Raw genomic sequence first — 17,862 nt, 5'->3', positions numbered from 1 at the left:
GTCTGTCTGTCTGTCTGTTACGCTTTCCCGCTTAAACCTCGCAACCGATTTTGATGAAATTTGGCATAGAGATAGTTTGAGTCCCGGGAAAGAACATAGGATAGTTTTTATCCCGGTTTTTGAAACAGGGACGCGCGCGATTAAGTTTTTCTGTGACAGACAAAATTCCACGCGGGCGAAGCCGCGGGCGGAAAGCTAGTATACATATAAATGTGTCTATTTTCAACCAACGTAGAGAGTTATATTTTCCGCAAACCTTGATTAGGGCGATGAATTAAATATCACGTCATATTTCCAGATTTAACAAAGGAGGTGGATTTTAATATTGTATGAGACGACGGCTCCAAGCGGTATCATGCGTGAAATTGTTTTGTCTACGAAGTAGGATCTGATTATACACTTAACGTTATTATTTATAACTTTTCATGCGAAGAAGATTATTATCTGAGGTTTATAATTTAAGTAGGTACCTACATCTATGTAAAATATAAAGTGAGTTAAGCTTTGTGTAAAGTAAAATGTTGTAATGAAATTAATAACAGATTTTTCATCAGACTTATGCGTATATTTTCTAAAATAATGGTAATTTTCAAAGGTGATGCTAATGAAAATATAAGTTTTATTAAATAACAATGATGGCTTCTTACAATATATTAATGTTTTATTAACTAGAAAAATGTATTATTATCGCTCTTGGAAGGTCACTTTTAGCCGCTGGCGCTCTTTGTGTGGAAGTGTATTAGTTGCCACAGAAATTATACATAGTTCAAGAAAGTTAGTGAATAGGTACCTACTTGAATTTGATTATAAAAAACTAGCTTTCTGCCCGCGGCTTCTCCCGCGTGGAATTTTGTCTGTCACAGAAAAAAAATATCGCGCGTGTCCCTGTTTCAAAAACCGGGATAAAAAACTATCCTATGTCTTTTCCCGGGACTCAAACTATCTCTATGCTAAATCTAATCAAAATCGGTTCAGTGGTTTAGGCGTGAAAGCGAGGCAGACAGACAGACAGAGTTACTTTCGCATTTATAATATTAGTTAGTATACATATAGATTAGTATAGATCAGATCAGATCCGTAGCTAGATTGCAATAATAAACTCGTAGATTGCAATATTCTTGTGCTCGGCTTAACCAACAAAATAATGTTTATAAAATTAAATTCTGAAAAATGAGGAACCAAGAAGATGAAGTTTGATTAGGTATACAACACAACATAAACCTTGTAGATAGAAGATCGTCACGAGTACCAACATAGAAACAATTACGTAAGCACCCAAACTTTTACTTCAAAGAAGGTCTCATTGGGAGCATGTCATCTAAATGGTACGTTTTAATCCCCATCTCGTAGGCGCAATTCGATGAATACAAATCGAATGAGTGTGGCTTTGAGAGCCTAATCTTATTACCCTAATCCCTACATACAAGATCCTGAGCGCCTAACATGAATTTGAATTACGTGGCTCATTCTAAAGCGAGCCTATTTTAAAGCCAAGTGTAAAAAGATATAGTATGAATTCTATGTGATTTCCTGCATTTTACACACTTTTTGTCAGCTGATAGTTTAGTAGACTTCTAAAGGACATAGCAGACTTATTAACCCGGAAAGGGATCTTAACCGTCAATATTCTTTGTTTGAAACTCCATACTGCAACGCACACTTATCCGCACCGTAACGTAAACGCCTCGCCCCGCGATTGACAGCGCGCAAAAGGCGATGACAGCTCGCGAAAGGCGATACGGTGTTGATCCCCTTCAGAGTTGATAAGTCTGCTATGGATGCGGGCAGCGCAGGACCGTTCATTGTGGAAAACCTTGGGGGAGGCCTTTGTCCAGCAGTGGACGTCATTTGGCTGAAACGAACGAACGAAGGAACGAAGTCTGCTATGAATTTAATTCGTATGAAGAATCGTCCGATAAAAAAAAACGGTGTAATGTGCGCTCTTCGATACTTGTTCATACAGATTTGCCTGACCAAACTATAGGCCGACTAAAAGTCTGTCGTCTGCTGAAACTAGCTCTCTTATACTAACTAAACTATCGACTGCAGTGAATACTCGTATAGCCAGTATTATGTTAACTGTGATATTATTTGAATGTAGAGTTAAAAATATTCCGTTGGAAACTTCGAGAAAAATCACAATCTTTCGATCAAAGTGTGGCGTTGAGAGGTAACGTGACGCTCAAAAGAAAGGGTGACATTGTGTAGAAAAGGAAAATTTCCACTATAATGTGTAGAAAAATACCTTTTGTGTTGAAGTGATATAGTTTTTGGTAGCGAAAATTGATTTATAGGATAGCTAACTATTAACGAGATTTTGGCCGAACATGACTTGGTTACTTGTCAAATATTATGACCTAGGTTACAAGTTTTCATTATTTGACCACGTCACTAAATTCCTAGGCATGATTGATTAATACATATTGGGATAGTTATTTGAGTATCGGTCATTCTGAGGATGCTCGTTAACTTAGATAGTATCATATGCCTCGAAATTGTTGGCCGTTGCTCGGAAAACTACGGCAAATTGTGGCTACTGCTAGTGATGCCAAATTATCGATAAATTGGTCTATTGTTACAGCGTATCGAGCTTTCCGTGCGGCTTGAATTACGGTGCGTGCTGTGTAATATGACATGCTTCTGTGAAGCAAAGTAATTTGCGAGGCATGAAGTGATTATGTTGTCAAGAAATAATTATTGTATGTCTATAATTGGCCAAAATTGAAATACAAAACTATTATAGTGCTTTATTATGTTCCCTTGTCTCTAATTTTTTCCCGTGAAAAGTTGTAAGGTCCAGTTCCAAACATAGCAGTAGATTTTTCCAGTATTATATAGGTACCAGACTAAAAAAATATTTTTAAACTGCCTCGATCGAATATCGAACATGTTACCAATTACGCTCAATCTTATTCACCGCAACGCTATCAAGCTATCTAACAGCATTACAAATCGATATTTCTACTATCAATCTCTCGATACCAATTTGATTGTAGTGGCCATCACTACATGCTTCGTCAGCACAAAATTTATTGCGAATGTCGGAACCTATTATTGGGATACGGCCGTTGATTGACTTTCACACAATACTGTGATAAAAGTTTAATCGAAAAACCTCATTATTTGTTAAAGCTGTGGAAAATAAATGTGTTACTCGGGAAGTAGTTTTCAGAGGAAAATATAGCCGTAGTTAATGCATTTCATTTGTAAACGTTCATTTTAGTATTTTTTGTCCATTAGTGTTTTGTAATCTCGGTATGTTTTCTGAAAATTAAACAAGCCTTCTATAAGCTATAATTTGCGTAAATTTTGTGGTTTAATTTAATGCAAATTAATTTGCTGTGATTTCTAAAATGTATGTTTACAGGCCCAGTTTCTATCTTCATTTCGTACTTTTGGTTGACATTTAATTAGTCACTTAAGCTGTAGGTATTAACTCGTATTTAACAACATCGACTTCGAGATACTTAACACAAAAATTGACTGTTAAATTAAAATCTAAGAAAATGAAAATTCATGAAAAAAATAAGTTGCCAAGGGCAATTATTACGTGGTATTTTAAACTTTCGCTTTCTATTTCAACTAAAATAGTAAGACACGTGAGTACATAATGTAACTCAATAATAAACGTCGCGTTAAGACTCGTGTCTTGCTATTTTAATTATTAGGTGGGATGACGACACATTTCATACACGTGACATACTTAAGTACTTTTACTCACATATGTATGAATAAGTTGTACAGTCAGAAAGACAAACCGAAAGTGGCTAACAAAACCTTATTCCAAAGGCAACAAAGATGTGTTGCGAACGTTCTGGCTACTTTAGGTGTTACGAACTATTTGACGCTGACTGTACATACGTGAAAGATATTCTCCCAAAGAAGTGGTAGTGACCTTCACCTTGCCTGTTTTCCCCATTGCTCGCCGTGATAATTGTATGGAATAAAATACGAGTATACGATGACTTTTATGATAATTTCAGATTCCTGTTACTCGAAGTAATATACGAGACGGGGCCATAATACGATCGATAATGCAATAAAAATGTTAAGTCTGTTCCGCTGTCGACTGTACATTTATGTATTTTTCGTAGAATCGGCCATCATCTAATATTGTGTTCTCAAATGGAGACTACGCCTCGGTAGACTTGCTAGATGAACAGACGACCTGCAAGAAGATTATCAGCTTTGGCTGATATTGGGAAAGGTTTAAGTATTTATATGCAGACCCGCAGTAAGTATAAATTGTTTTTGTGAATTACAGGCGTTTCTCTCCACTAAGATTAGTACTACATTATCCAAAACACTGAGGTGAGGAGCAGTGAAGCCAGTGAACGTTCATTCCACTGATATGATGGTGCTATTAGTATTAACAGTATTATTAACATTTGTATGTAGGCTACATTGAGTGGAAAGGAACTCTACTTATCACAACATTGTAGGAACACACAGGAGCTTAAATTGTAAGAACTAAGAGTACTTGACATTGTTCGTAACTCAATCCAGCAGGTGTAACCTGTGATGTCACGTTATTGGGTGCGAACGTGAGAACTTGTGCTCGTATTGCCCCTGATTGCAACTCCGGCTTTATATCGGGGCCTGTAATCGAACACTAAACCGTTCATGCGTGGCTTAGCGTTACAAACAAGCATTGTTGAGCATCGTGAAACATACAATCGTTATTTGATACAAAACTTCAACATCAAACCAAACATCGGGTTGGTAATTTTTGGTCTCCACAAAAGAACATGACCCTTCTTAGTTTACCAGAGGTAAATGCAGTCTACACTCCTCATGTTGCCCAGAAAGTTTGGGGAAGCCTAGGATGTTAAGGGAGAGTCCGCTAATTTGGACCAGTTTTTTTCAATCCCATATTACACATAGTTTTCTTTTGTTTTTGCTAATGTCCATGGTATATAATAAAAGATACATTATTCAACTTACTATTTCATAAGTATTCATAAACATGATTGTTGTATATTTAGCACAAATCAACAAAGTACGAGTTCAGAGCTTCGGTCCAATTTAGCCAACCGGTTCGATAATTTGTACCACAGGGTTACTAAATTGGATTTCAATAAATTTCAAGCCTATAAAAAAACTATGGCAAAATATTATACCATACATTCTTAACAAATTAGGAAACGAAAAGGAATAGTAGTTAATAACATAGACAATCGATATTGTTTTACACGTTATCACGATTTTGAGTACAAGTTTTGTAATTCCAATTATCGTAACGCACACTTGTATCTAATCTACTTTGGCAGTCTTTTGCTTTCATTTATTGTTAGTCAAACATAACTACGCTATTATAACTTCAAAATATGATTTACTAAAAAAAATTTCAAAATCCTTTGGTAAAGTTCCATACAACTTGATGAGGTACAATTTAGCCGACTAGGTGATAGTGCTTTTAAAAAATCGGTAAAAAATATAGCTTATAAATACCGAAAAATGTTTCAAATAATTGTAATCCACACTAATTTACGCTTCTAAATAATATATTAGAAACACCCTGTGATTAAATTTAACAAAATTACAAACTAAACATGTATTGTCAAAAGTTACTTGAAAACAATGAAAAAATACTTTTCAAAATAAAACACACGTGTTTGTTGTCACGGCAAAAACCACATGGCCGATATTAATTGATTTTAGTTGTGTATCGCTGAGTGTTGCAATTACAGACATTCAATAAATACTTTACGAAATATGAGGGTGGTACAATTTACCCGGCGGTACAATATACCGAACTCTCCCCTATAACAGATTTGTTCGCCTCTTTCGAAATCCACTTGAAGAGTGAGAGTAGGTAGTTCTATTCTGGGAGTGAATGGGATTGCATGTCGCATGGCTAATAATCATAAAAAAGACACAAAGGTACTTTAGGGTTACTTTTAAATACGAAAAAATATAATTTTAATTAGAATCATACCCATAGAAATCCTTTTCCATATAATTCTGTGCTACGAGACAAACATACAAGAACAACTGTATTACAATACGTGAGCTAGCTTTTGTAAGAGCTAAGTATAGGGTTGTTCGTAACTCAATCCAGTAGGTGTGACGTCACGTTATTAGGTGCGAGCGTGAAGCCGGTGTTCGTATTGCCTCCTGACCTTTATTTGTGTGGGTTCGAATACAGCAGTTCTTCACTGTAATTTTGTTTAACTTTCTGTTTCGATTAGTTGTGTTGGAGTAATCTGGTTAGCACAAGGGAAGCATAGAGCCCATAGAGCCGAATAAAGGAAGGGAAGTAAAAGCGTTTTGGAGTAATAAATAGCATTTTAGAGGCTTCAGCAGAGCGGATTCAGGACAGACAGTAAATATGAATATTTTTAGAAAATTCAGAGGAAACTATATTTTGTAAGTAGGTACCTAGGTTATCAAGATTGATATTACGGAGATCAATATTTGATTGAATTGATGGGTCCGTGGCCGAGTCCCCCAGTGTTCGACGCACCCGTGGTCGACGCCCCCGGTCAGTGAAATTTGATTTGAAGCAATTTTTAATTAAATGTACAGTCAGGCACAAAAATGTTTATAAACGAACTAGTTGTGCCCGCGACGTCCCTATCTATACACCCACGAAGTTTGTCTAACCTTCCGCCAAACACCCTGTATAATAACAATTAAATAACCAGTCTTTAAAATACTCTACTCTCTCTATATTTAACTAACTACAAATAAAAGTTGAAATTATAAAAGATTTATTAAGTAATATTATAACCAATAATTAAATACAACATTTTAATTTTTGTAATAATATCAAAATTATTATATTTTTCATTACTTTTCGTTGACTGTACTTAATGCAAAAGTCGAAAAAAATATGATATTAAATTAAGTTAAAACGGGGGCGTCGACCACATGTGCGTGAAACACTGGGGGACTCGGCCACGAACCCAATGAAGAATGTTCACTAATTTTGTTTTTTAGCTTTCTGTATTCTCTGTTAAAAATAAAAATTCACCTGAAAGAATTCTTTCGATACGTCAATTAGTTTCCAAGATATTGAATTTTAAAAGTGCGGGCGGCGGCCGGCCCGCCATTTTATGCGCGTGACGTCATATTACAACGACTGGCTCATATTTGTATGGGTGGAATCTTGCAAACTGAATTAAGACACACTTCCAGGCAACCAATTAAGCTGAAATTTCGCAAACACATGTGATTTGGATGACCATGCAATATTACGATGACACGGAGCTGATCTGATGATGGAGCTGGAAGGTGGCCATAGGAACTCTATAATAAAACGACTTAAATGCTTCGAGTTTGGGCTCGTTCGTTTTGTATTGATGAGTATTTTAATTCTATATAGTAATCGGGGTCTAATGATGGAGCTGGAAGGTAATTCGCAATAAAACGACACAATCGCATCAAGTTTGGGTTTGGTTCAATTTTAATTTATGTGATGGGTCTGGGTGTTAATATGTATAATAAGTTTGTATTTACAAAAAAAATATATTTAAGTATGTTTATATCCGTTTTCTAGTGAGCGGACGCTATGAATGTACGTCACACGGGGTCACGTGACCGTCGGCGGGACACAATATTTAAGCGAACTTTGAATGCCTATAAAATCATAACTACTGGGTATTTTTGAATGAAATAAAAACTATTGTATTTGTAAATGTAAAAGCTTAACTGTAACATAGGTTTCAAGTGATTTTGCATACCTAGTAACATTCTCAATTCAGAGGAAACTATATTTTGTAAGTAGGTACCTAGGTTATCAAGATTGATATTACGGAGATCAATATTTGATTGAATTGATGGGTCCGTGGTCGAGTCCCCCAGTGTTCGACGCACCCGTGGTCGACGCCCCCGGTCAGTGAAATTTGATTTGAAGCAATTTTTAATTAAATGTACAGTCAGGCACAAAAATGTTTATAAACGAACTAGTTGTGCCCGCGACGTCCCTATCTATACACCCACGAAGTTTGTCTAACCTTCCGCCAAACACCCTGTATAATAAAAATTAAATAACCAGTCTTTAAAATAAACTCTCTCTACATTTAATACAAATAAAAGTTGAAATTATAAAAGTATTAAGTATGTAGGTATTTATAACCAAAAATTAAATACAACATTTACATTTTTGTAATAATAACAAAAATATTATATTTTTCATTACTTTTCTTTGACTGTACTTAGTGCAAAAGCCGAAAAAAATATGATATTAAATTAATTTAAATTGGGGGCGTCGACCACGGGTGCGTCGAAAACTGGGGGACTCGGCCACGGACCCGAATTGATCTTTATTGAAACTCAATTCTTTTGGTAAAGGTTAGGAATTGGCTACAAGTAGGCAAGTACTATTCGTAATTTACTATTGATATAATCTAATACTTAGTAGGTATTTATTAAAACGATAAAGCGAAGAAACAAATAATTAATTTTTTTTTAGTTACATACTCGCAAATATTAAAGACTGGTAATAAAATCTTATACGCCTTCTTTTGCTTTGCAGCAGTCAGGTCATACATACATAAAGTAGGTGTAGGTATTAGTTATTTAATTGAACAATCGCGTCTCTAACACTAGCATGTTACCAGTGTGTAATGAATCTATCAGCCGTGACATAAGCAGAGTTAGCGGAGTTCACCGCCGCCACTGGAGGTAATTCGAGCAAAGTTAGCGCCGGCATTCAGCTCGCAGGCCACGTGCACTTATGTTATTACACGAGCTTAGGGTTGAATCTCTAAAATTTGACAATCAGCTGGGCTAGGATGCGCGCGTGATAAAATCTTATCGATGATTTTAGACGACAAATGTATGGGTAGTATACCGCGTAAAAACGATAAAATGGCGTGATAAACGCTTATCGCGGCGCGCATCCCAGACCGTGAGAACCCCGTATTTTGGAGCCCAAAACCCGAATAAGTCAACAGGACATAAAACTTAGTAGCATCGCCGGGCATTGGCTCAAGACTTAAGGTTTTTATACCCGGACAACAAATAGAACCCCGCGCCCCGGACGCCTTCTAAACTAGGACAAATCCGAGGAAACCCGGACGGATGGCAGCCCTACATGAGCTCAACTCCACTCCGTTCCACTAACTTGCCTGTTCAGCTTCTTGTACTGTTTAACTGGCTCGTTCTATACTTTAGTTTTGACAACCCTTCTAAAATCCAGGAATTAGTAGAGAAAAAAACGTGTACAACGCATCTGTGCAGCGGTTACCTAAGTGTAGGCGCACACCGTTGATTTTTCGTCGGCCGATAGTTTAGTCGGGCAGTTGATCAGTATGGCCATGTATGGGAGTGCGCACACTACGCCGATTCGATTTGGCCGATTCTTCATACAATTTAAAATCGGGCACAACTATCGGCCAACTAAAAATCAACGGTGTGCGCCTACTCTAAAATACGAATTCTATCTACAAGTCATTAATTTTAGATACCTATCATAAACATGAGTTTGTCATCACAACTTTCGCGGCAAACTTTTCTTCTTATCATGATCATCATCATCATCATCAGCATCAGCTAGGTACAGGACCTCCACTGCTGAAGCCTCCTCTAATGATTCCATATTGACCGGTTGGTAGCGGCCTGTGCTTCTCATTTGCTCATAATCGACTAAAAAGTTTGTAATAGAAATCACAACTTCAAAGAGAAAATAATCATCTTGTACATCGTCGAGTGGTACATAGAAGTCTTTGATCAACACCATTCCTCACTTTAATACTTTTAATGTAAAACTACAAAAATGATCAAGAAATGGCTTTGTTGCTTCACTCGCGCCGACAATAACCCCGAGCCCATCGACCAATTTCAATGACAAAGGCAAGCTACTTGGAAAAAGCCATCGAAAAAGCTGAATCAGGCTTTTTCCACGATGTCATCTCGCTAATGAACACATCACGTTGAATCAACTTACTTAAGAAATGAAATTGGTAAGTAAATGTAGCCCGAGGCACAATTTGCTTAGAAGATAAAAAAAATCTTCAATTCGAGATGAAACCACTGCATTAATTATTCATACGAAATGGCGGTCTTACAATCAATAACCGGCAGCTTCTGATGAGGCCGAATTTCAGCAGGATGAAATTCTGCATATTTATACTGAAACAAAAAACAAATGCGCCGAGATTCAGGCTTAGTAAGACATTACATATGCGTCGCGCTCAGAGATTGTGCATATTTGATGCTGTAGCATTTCCAAGGATATTACACCGCAGCGGAGAATAAAATAAAGGAACTCCGGTAAGTACTCCCGTAGGTAATAAAGATTATGTTCTTAAAGCTGTGTGTACTGCCAGGTAGCTAGCAGAGGGTCGGAGCTCGAATATTACAGCTCATAAATTAGAGAGGAGGCAGTAACATTCCCTCAGCCTCGTTTGCTTCATATGGCAATTGTCCCAATATTACATGGCCATAAATTGACGCTATGCTCGCTCGCGCGGTACGTATGCTAATGCCGTGTAGCTTTAGGTGGAACAAATTTTTATTATGATTGCCATTACCGCTCAGGTGCTGACGGGTTTTTAAGCGGCAGATTTTAATGTTCTCGTTTAATGGTTTGTATTTGATTATAATGATATTGCAATGAGTTCACTTTTTCAGTCAAACGTATTTTTTAGGGTTCCGTAGTACTGAAAAGGAACCCTTACAGTTTCGATATTTCTGTCTGTCCGAGGTTTTGCTTGGAAACTATTGGCGCTAGAGAGCTGTAATTTTGTGGAGGTATGTATATTAATCACGCCGACAAAAGGGTAGAATAAAATTTTAAAAAAAATTTTTTTCGGGTGCTCCCCTACATGTAAAGTGGGGATTAATTTTTTTTTCATCTTCTACCCCATCGAGTGGGGTATCGTTATAGGTCTTTTAAAATGGGTTAGGGGTTTCTAAGACTATTTTCCATTTAGGGATCTGTTTGCAAATTATTAAAATTTAAAGTGCCAATTTTTGTTCGAGTAGGGGGTCCCCCCCTCTAAAAAGTAAACAGTTGGCTTGAAAAATGTAGAAAAATTCGTAATAATACTGCTTTTCATGAACTTTCAAGGAAAAACTATAATGGTTAAGATACATCACTTAGTTTAAGAGTAATAGTCATTTAACTAATGTATTATAAAATTTCTTAACTATGTAGTAAAAAATCCTTAGAAGAAACATATTGTGTTAACGACGGACTACTACGGAACCCTACACTACGCGTAGCACGACACGCACTTGGCCATTTTTTTAAAGATAACCAAGGGAAATGAGGATTTGAATTTGTGATAGCAAAATGCTCAATTATGCCGTAAGTAGAACATCGACTCATGTATGTCACCTAGGTACAGTCGCAGAATGAAAAGGTTCGTCACCTTAGTGTCGGTTTTCGCTTGCACTAGGTACCAAACCTGCCAACATAACGTGCAAGAAACAGTGCTGCTAACATTTAAATAAATATGACGTTTGCTAACAAATAAGGTTTTGCTTGTTTATTTTTCTATCCCATCAGTGCAATGCAATGATGACATTGACCAATTGACAATAGTTTTTTTATTTAAAAGAAATAATAATGGCAGGTGGAACCAACAAGAAGGTTTTAGTTTATCAATCATAATAATCTTCTTGACAAGATAAATCGTCAAACAACTATGATCTGAATAATTTTGAACTTTACTGACGAACAGTTAAAGATTATTTTCTCTAACTCGAGATTATTCTGTAACATAGTTTCAAAAGGTAAAATGTGCTCGCGATTCGTTGAAGGAATCAATTTGAAAACTGACGAACCTTTTCATTCCGTGACTGTACATCATTTCATCGCGACACAAGAATGTACATAATTACATCTAGGTATAGTAGCATTGTCAAAGTAATTAATTCGTAATTAAAGCAATAACAAAGTCCCAGCCAAAGCTTATTAGCTTACGTACATACTGCTGTGCTTAGTTTGTGTTTGATCTATTAGTGTTAAATTTAATTTATTACGCATATTAAACGTTATTGCGATCAACAATACAAGCTCGATAGTTTTAATTGGAATTTCAGGCAGTTGTTTTCGTGACAGAAATTAATTAACTAGCTTTTACTACCAGCTTCACTCGCTTGGAAATAATTTAATGATGTAAAATCAATTTTAGTTCAAACTTTGAATATTAATGCCAAGTGAACTGTTGAATATTTTGTAGATCTTGCACATTATTATTCAATCAATCAGAAAGATACATGGTGGTATCTTATTTCATTGTAACAGTCTCTATTTTGAAATATGTGTAGTCTGTGTAAAGTTTACAGCTGCCTACAATAATATGTAGGCAGCTGTAAACTTTACCTACTCACTGTAACTCGCTATATCTCTAATAGAATGAAATGAAATGAAAGAGAGTTTACCATCAGCCAAAACCACACACACACACACCTCACAGCAAACAGTGTTACAAAAAATCAGGTGCACAGTTTTATGGCTCTTTACATTCGTATGCAAACCGAATATTGCATAGTAATGAAGGCATACAATATTTGGGCGGATTTAAGCTCGATCCGCCATCAGTTTTTTGCTTTATCGAATATCGTTGAGCTGGTGGATACGCTAAAATGAAATTTTTTTTTTTTACTGTGCCGACGATGCAAAAGAGATGGATTATGGTAATTTTGTAGGCCATAAACATCTAGAACATGGCCATTAACCTAATTATTTTATGAGTACCGAGAGCTTTACGTCTAGAATCCTTCGTTCGTCATAACATAGATATTGTAAGCTTTATTATTGCTACATGAATGTAAAAGGCAAAAAGAGAAAAGTCTATCGGGAAATCGAGTACATAGACAATAACTCAATATAAGGCTTGTAATTGAATAGATAATGTTCGATATTTCCTTCGACTGTAGCATTTGATTAATTACCGGTAATGTTCGCAAGATTTTCTCTAGGGAAGTCAAAAGACTACCTGGAGGAATACCCAGATAATATTACTTCAACTTATCATTCGATTATTTGTAATGCTTAAGTGCCTAAACATTATTTAATGGATCTTATGGAAGTGTGTTCATTTTAAAAGCAGTTAAAACTAAAGGTATTTTACGTAAATCAGGTGTTAAAAAGTTCAAGGTCACACAAAGGGCGCTGGAGCGGGCTATGCTCGGAGTTTCTCTACGTGATCGAATAAGAAATGAGAAGAATCAAAGTAACAGACATAAGTGAAGCTGCAAATCGAATGCACAGCGTTGAATAAAGCTCTGCGATTGGTTCATATGTCACCTTGTGCGTCCACGCGCACTATGAGACCTCATAGTAATGTTTGTGAATACGGACGATAGCCCACAGAATTGCCAAGCTTACGAGTATGTGGTTCGTTGCACTGATGGCTCTTAGAGCAGAAAAGTGGACACCACAGACAGGAAAACGTAGTGTAGGCAGGCCACCCACTTGGTGGACCGACGATCTGGTGAAAATCGCAGGCAGCACAGGAATAGTCGTTGTGAAAATTCATGTAAGAGGACGATATTAGGTTGTAAGGAACAAAACCGCTTACACGTTTGTGCTCTCAAATGAAATTTTATTTAAAGCCATACCGATATTCAATGCAGTTAAAGTGGGCGGCATAGACAATCGTTAAGGCACGAGTTAAAAATAAACTAGTAATTAATTGTTTGAATTTAATTTTGAGGTTATCTGTGAAGTGATTGCATCGAGGAGTGTGAAATGGTATTCATGCCTCACCACAATCATATTTCACTGTGCGGTGGACGCGCAGCAGTTTATTAAAATTGGGCAGTAATCTGTGGAATTTTATTGAAATTAATATATTTGGTAATCACAGAGTCAGATTGCTAATGCTAGTTTTGAATGTGCAGTTAATCAGGTTGATGTTATAGGACTCTACACATCAAGCCCGCTGAAGCATTGGTGTCGGCGGCTTTATTTCAAAAGAATCATGTCGACGACTTGTACGTGGGACACTATTTAAGTTGTGAGCCTAACTATGAAAACAAAGTAGTTTATTATTAAAATTGTATTGATTGCGTTTATTGGTATTGTCTTTCATGATTTATGTACTTTTTAATGTGTTCGAAATACTTTTCATAGCATTTTTTCCACTCAGCTTGAGGCACCTCCAAAGCATGGTTTTTGACCGCACCGACAGTTGCTTCTGGCTACATAAATCGCTGTTCACGCATTTAATTTTAATATACGGGTACCATAAGAAGTGTTTAGATTCCAAGCAAGAATTTTGTAGCGTTGGACCTGTTTATTTCATATTTTGAGTGTTCAAATAGTCAGTTGTTTGACGAGACGTGTAAAAGCTCACATTTTCGTCACGAATGGCGATTCGACTATGCTGGTCAGTTTCCCTTATTAAACTGAAGACTTTTGGAAAAAAAGTGGCTGTTTACTATTAAGAATTAACCATTCTAAATTTCTCTAGTGACGTTTTAGTCACATAACCGGATATTTCGGAAAAATAGGCGACCGTAAGTTTCAAAGTGTTCCGACCGCATGGGACTTTTGTTGGAATTGGTTCATCTTAAAACACCTCCATAGTCGATAGCTGTTTATTTTCAGGATTATTATGCATAGATCCTTAATTCGTCAACTGTCACAATTTTAAAAACGGCTTTTAAAGCTTTTTAAACGTATTTATCAAACTATTCCAAGGACTAAACGACACAAGTGTCCTATTAAGCGTTGGAAAAATTTTGTGACATCCAGTGAGAAAAAAACGTATTAACCATAATATGGTCATACAATATTTTATTACTGCTAGTGGAATTAATGCCTAGGATTATCTCAATCCTACGATACATCACATGACGAGATTTCTCTTCCATTTTTCTGACAACGCCAATGTTTTCCGCCACTATTAGTCATTTTGGACGACTTTCGCAAAGTTCACTGGTGAGCCAATGACATAAAATATTATACTTCTTAAACTAGCGTTTTACAATGGTAAAGGATAGATATTTATCACCAAAAGTGAAATTTAGCTGACCGCATCAGTTTTGTATTGATTAACCACGTCGAAAGTCATAATAAATCTTCGCGCGAAAATGTCCGCAAGTCAATTCCATGTTTTTGTAGTCAAGATAATTTTCAATTCAATGTTAATAATACAAAACGTGCTCAAATGATAAAAAGTTTTGAATAAGGTTGTAGTCAAAAATGTCAAACTTTTCATTAAAAGTATCAGATGTCGTCTAACAACACGTTATGTTGTCGAGGCTCACAACTTAAATAGTGCCCTAGTACTTTTTATGACTTTTGGCACGCTTAATGATAGATCGCCCGGTGCTTTGTCCTGCTGGAAGGCTCTTCTGGAAGGACTGGTCTTTTGTTCTAAACGTCCTGCCAGAAGATTATCGCAAGTCCTGCCCGCAGTACGCAATTTGTACGTGTTTGCTTGCTGGTCCTTCCAGCAGTACGGTGACCTTCAAATTTGAACTCATCCTCACCAGAAGTAGTAAACACTTGGTTAGTGTTTATTAAATAAAAAGTCATGTCGTAGAATCATTTTGTTTAACCAGTATTTTACTTTTCTTAATATATTATAAACTTGTTTATCTTCTTTCAACTTAACTAATAGGAACTATAATAAGGAACTTTAAATTAATTACTTTGGTACGTCACTTTGTATTAGAAATTACACCTATCACTTACAAATACACTACAAATTAAAAACAAAAACAAGAAATAAATTATAAATGTTTGATTAGGCTGGAATACTTCACATTCATTATAATATTATCGCCAAAATGTTGCCGACTCCAGGCCCGGCGCGTCAAAATGTGTCGCGCGAGCGCGAACGCGCTGCCCCCGTGTATACTCGTGCGCCATCGGGCTCCGACTAACGGTTAGTCGCGCTTTTCGATCTTGGGCACTGTTGGGTGAAAGAGAGAGAAACACTCTATTTTTTCGTGTAAATTTGAAATTTGTACAATGTATACTTACGAAACTGTGATCTTTTAATTTTGCGTCCTACCGGAAGTACTTTAAGTCCTGCTGGCAGGACTCCGGGCGATCTATCATTAAAGTCGACGACTCGTCGACGTTTTGTATGTAGACTGCATAATGATGATACTTTACATCTACTCTTATAACTCATCAAACCCCAAGCGGTCGCATAGATCGCATTAAAATTGATTTCTATTGTGTCTCAATTCGCGGGGCTTGAAGGATTAAGACTTGAACTGTCGAGTTTAATCACAATTAAAACTGAGAGAACGCGACTGAGAGAGAAGCGACAATTATTATGTAGTGTAATTAAGTTAGGTACTTACAGCTTGACGTGTCTTCTTAGCCGTGGTCACACACACGTAGAATTTTCTTCTTGAACTGTTTTCCTATAAAGAAGTATTTATTATCCTTTAGTAATGTGATGGCGTTTCTCATTATATCTCATATTAATTGTTATAACATAATTCTTGATTATTACCAACATTGTACATTCAGATTTCAACCATTTCTGCCGCTGAAGTTGAATTATTACCCCGAAGCGCTTAGTTAGTGAAATTGGTTAACGAATACCGCGTGTTGTTGTTTACTCTAATTTGGATAGCAAAGGCACAAATTAATGTAAATATGTGATCGAAAGTGAAGCTTACATTTTGCCAGTTGAGTTATGAATGTATGATGTTTGTACTTACCAAAGGCGTAGTAGGTACCGTCGTCTTCCAAATATGGCGAATGGTCGCCTCACGGTGCACAGTGTGAGGTATTATCTGATGAACAGGGTGCCAGATCTTGTACTAAAAATATGTTCAAAACACATTATATATATTTGGGTTCAATATTAAGGCTCGGTTGCATCATCTTACTTTAACACCTGTAAAACTCCATACTGTGTCAAATTCATACAAAAAAACACTGGTTATGGTTGTAATTACGGTTAAGGTTAGATGGTTGGATCTTTTAAATTAATCGGGTTTGTTTAACACACGCTTTAATTAATTAGTTTCTACCTAATTCGATTTCAGTTTTTATCCATCAAAAATGAGATGCAAAGATAATATGAAACTCACCTTCAATTTGTTAAATAACAACCATTTCCAACACCGCAATTACCCAAAAACTGCGTAGCGAAAATTCGACGCAAATCGCATGGAAATCGTTTGTCAGTTAACGCGCGCCCACAAAAGTTGTAACCGAAACAAAACGCTAACGGCTGCTATAAATCCACAAGTAATTAACTCCAATTTGTTTTTTTGTCATATTTCACAGTCCAGGCTTTATCCGATGAAATATTATGTAAGCAGGTGCATTTAAGCTTCTCACTTTTATAAACATTGAAGGACTAGCCAAGGGTCGGATGCCGACTTAATAAGGTGGGGTAGATCACTATAAAAGTGGTCTCGCCTGTGATATTGCAAAGGTTCCTTTTACGATTCCGTTTTACTCAATAAAGGCTAGAGTTGAACCTTTTTTCCATAATGTATGTATAATCTTGTTATTTTATTTCGGAAACGTGACCGTAAAACCGGTTCTAGGTTGTATTGAATTGATGACAGCTCTATTTGCGGCGGTCTATGGCACTGTTTAATCCTGGTCTGTTTATGTATTTTTTATGCACAGATCTTTGTGTACATAAAAAGAAGTGAAGAATATCTTGAGTTCAAATATTCAAGGAAAAAGTAACTTTTGGATGCAAAATGTTCTCCAATTTCGATAAAGTGATAAGGAAATATAAGTAGGTGCATAATATACGTATATGTACACAGTCAGTAACAGTACTTACACACGTGTAGCACCATTCCAATATATTTTTATCTACTTGATGTATTTTATCGGGATCATAATATATTTACGGCAAATATTAACGATCCTCCGGCTATCCGGATCCAATATAAGCCAATTACAAGATTTTTATGGCATGTCGCTGCTCATTATAGTCTCATATTCTTCAGCGATCTAGAAAGAAGATT

This window comes from Ostrinia furnacalis, unplaced genomic scaffold (assembly GCF_004193835.3).
Source record: "Ostrinia furnacalis isolate ACB-3 unplaced genomic scaffold, ASM419383v2 OfSCF0398, whole genome shotgun sequence".
In the NCBI taxonomy this organism is placed as follows: Eukaryota; Metazoa; Arthropoda; class Insecta; order Lepidoptera; family Crambidae; genus Ostrinia; species Ostrinia furnacalis.
Note: the sequence above shows the minus strand (reverse complement) of the source record.